Source organism: Chiloscyllium plagiosum, chromosome 16 (genome assembly GCF_004010195.1).
Source record: "Chiloscyllium plagiosum isolate BGI_BamShark_2017 chromosome 16, ASM401019v2, whole genome shotgun sequence".
NCBI classification, from domain to species: Eukaryota; Metazoa; Chordata; class Chondrichthyes; order Orectolobiformes; family Hemiscylliidae; genus Chiloscyllium; species Chiloscyllium plagiosum.
In genome coordinates, this window is record NC_057725.1 from 19,197,186 (window position 1) to 19,200,495 (window position 3,310).

The following is a 3,310-nucleotide window of genomic DNA, read 5'->3' on the forward strand; positions in this document are numbered from 1 at the left end:
GAGGAGCGGGAAGTGGAGGAGATGCGGTGGAGAACATCATCGACCACGTCTGGGGGGAAATTACGGTCCTTGAAGAAGGAGGCCATCTGGGTTGTTCGGTATTGGAACCGGTCCTCCTGGGAGCAGATGTAGCGGAGACGAAGGAATTGGGAATATGGGATGGCGTTTTTACAGGGGAAGGGTGGGAGGAGGTGTAGTCTAGGTAACTATGGTAGTCGGTCAGTTTATAGTAAATGTCCGTGTTGATTCGGTCACCCGAGATAGAAATGGAGAGGTCTAGGAAGGGGAGGGAGGAGTCTGAGACGGTCCAGGTACATTTGAGGTCGGGGTGGAAGGTAAAATGGATGAACTGTTCAACCTCCTCGTGGGAGCACGAGGCAGCGCCGATACAGTCATCGATGTAGCGGAGGAAAAGGTGGGGGGTGGTGCCAGTGTAGCTGCGGAAGATGGACTGTTCCACATATCCTACAAAGAGGCAGGCATAGCTGGGGCCCATGCAGGTCCCCATGGCTACTCCTTTGGTTTGGAGGAAGTGGGAGGATTGGAAAGAGAAGTTGTTTAGAGTGACGACCAGTTCAGTCAGTCGAAGGACGGTGTCAGTGGAAGGGTACTGGTTAGTACGGCGGGAAAGGAAGAAGCAGAAGGCTTTGAGTCCTTCGTGATGGGGGATGGAGGTGTACAGGGACTGGATGTCCATGGTGAAAATAAGGCGTTGGGGACTGGGGAGGGCGTGGGTGGTGTCCCAAACGTAGGTGGCGTGTTCTTGGACTAAGGGGGACAGGACCGTGTCGAGGTATGCAGAGATGAGTTCGGTGGGGCAGGAGCAGGCTGAGACAATGGGTCGGCCGGGGCAGTCAGGTTTGTGGATTTTGGGCAGGAGGTAGAAACGGGCGATGCGGGGTTGTGGGACTATGAGGTTGGAGGCGGTGGATGGGAGATCCCCTGAGGAGATGATGTTATGGATGGCAAAGAACAAGCAAAGTGGATAATGGAGATCCTGTAGATATAGGACATGTAGAATTTCAGAAGGCATTTGATAAGATGCTGCACAATTAATATGCAGGGTAAAATCATATTGGGTTGGGATAATTTATTAGTTTGGATAGAGAGTTGATCAACCAACAGAAAGCAGAAAGTCAGCATAAATGGGTCTTCAACAACTAGTGGAGTACTAAGGTTTCATCCTTTTTTACAACCTAAATTAAATGCAGAGATAAACAGTACCACAGCCAAAATTGCTGATGCCCCTAAAATAGGTGGGAGAGGGAGTTGAAATAAAGAAGTAATACATATTTTTTAAAATTGTATAGTGTAGTGATTATAATAAAATCAGTCAGGTGGATCTTATGGAATATGAGTTCACTGATTGGGGCTGTTAATCTCATAAAATCAGGGAGTTCTGGTTGACACATAGAAACAGGAGTGTCAGAGGTGCTGTTCACTCTGACAGCTGGCCCTGAGGGAGCTGGATCAGTGTCAAGGACTGTCCATGTGTAAATAAAAGGTGATTTAGTGACAGGATGCCGGCCTCTGTGGAGTTATTTCACTAGAAAGAGAAAAGCATGCTTCTGAAGAAATGCACTTTCAGCAGTCATCTTTGAGTTGAGGTAAACATTTCTGGCATCATGTCATCATTTGGGAAGCTTGACTCATTCAATCTTGCCATCAAAAACTAGGCCCAGTCTGGTGAAAGCATGTGTTATTTACATTGGAGCAGATCTTTTTCGGTTATTATTGCCTAACTTTTTATGTAGCACCAGATACTCAAACCTATCAAGAGTTGATGGATTTAATTAAGGAATATTATGACCCCAAACCTGTTTTAATTCTGAGATGCTATCAGTCTTACTCAGCAATTCGAGAACCTTGGGGATTCATATTGGGTTTTGACTAGGTTCAGATGACTGGCAGAAGCATGTGACTTTGATTTAATCCTCAACGAGGTGCTGAGAGACTATTTGGTATGTGGCAATAATTATGTAACTGTGCAAAAGTGCTACTAGCTGAAGTCCAACTTCAAACAGGCACTACATGTGGCTTTGTCATTGGAAAATGCAGCAAGTGGAACATATGAGTTGCAGGGTATTCTGATGAAAGTGGACACCCTCACAAGGCTTGTGGAACACTTCCTGAGGGAAGGCAATTGCATAGCCTTACTCAAGACATATCCTGAACAGAGGCACTTTCGGTCAGGTCACAAAGTAACCCCCAAATAAAACCAAACAGTTAAAATGTTCTTTAGGATCTCTGCTGGCAAGCCATTGTAGTTGCTGCTGGTATGCAGATTCAAGACAGCAAAAGGGATTCCACCAGACCTAAATTAAGTAAGAGAACTCATAGCTGGAGAGTTCACACTCTAGAAAGTTCACCTAGATCTGGTTTGAAACAGTTAAATTGCTTGGCAGCATCCAAATCAAATGTCTTGTTAAATGGTCACCCAGTTCTAATAGAGGTTGGAGTTGCTGTTTTAGTAATGATCAAACTTGTCTTTAACAAAATTCTGGACTTCAAACCGTAACATGGCACAAGACCTTAGCTAGACTGAGAAAATACTTACAGACTGAGAGTACAGCTTCAGTTCTGGTGGTTCAGTTACCACTGATTGTCGTATTGTGTTCAGGCCCCCTCTTGATGGGGTGCAATTGGTTGAGAAAGATTCACTTGAATTGGGTAAACATTTTTCAATTAGAAAATGGCTGCCTTAGTGAAGTCCTAATTAAATACTGAGAGGCTTCTCAGGAAGGTCGAGGGATTATTAAAGGAGCCAAGGCCACCTTACATGTTTACCAGGAAACAATTCCATGATTGTGCAAGGTCTGCCCATTGCCATTTGCTTTATGGGCAAAAATAGCGGTAGAAATCAGGAGTCTTGAGTATTAATTGACAGATATTATTCATGTGTGTGTCGAAAGGATGTCATAAATTAAGAAACAGAGTGTATTAGTGATCTGTTAGGCAGGATAGCTGATTTGAACATTAAACAAACTAACCCTAACAATTAGCGTCGCATGATTAAACCTCTTCCATATTCTTCACATTCTTGAAGCTACAATCCTCCTGTGGTCTCTGCAGTTCTTAGTTCCACTGTCTTATGAGTATTAGGAGGACCTCCTTTCCCCTAGTAGATGTTGGATATCTCTCCATTTCTTTATGGTTTGTGCCAAAGTTTCTCAAAAATCTTTGGTCCATTCCCTCTCTTAAATGTTCAGCAGTTTTTCAATTTTTTAAAGTTCACAATAGGTTCATAAAAAACTCGACACTTTCTAGCCAAAAGGTGCAGGTTGCCTTTACGTAACACCAACTATTGCCT

At 44.0% G+C, this 3,310-nt stretch overlaps 1 long non-coding RNA gene across 1 annotated transcript in view; it reads right to left on the reverse strand.

Moving 5' to 3' along the window:
• Positions 1–2,698, reverse strand: part of LOC122558033 — a 12,414-nt gene extending 9,716 nt beyond the window's left edge. Inside the window, exon 1 of the long non-coding RNA XR_006314010.1 lies at positions 2,558–2,698. This is a non-coding gene — a long non-coding RNA (uncharacterized LOC122558033). The remainder of the gene's footprint in view (positions 1–2,557) is intronic.
• Positions 2,699–3,310: the final 612 nt, after the last annotated feature.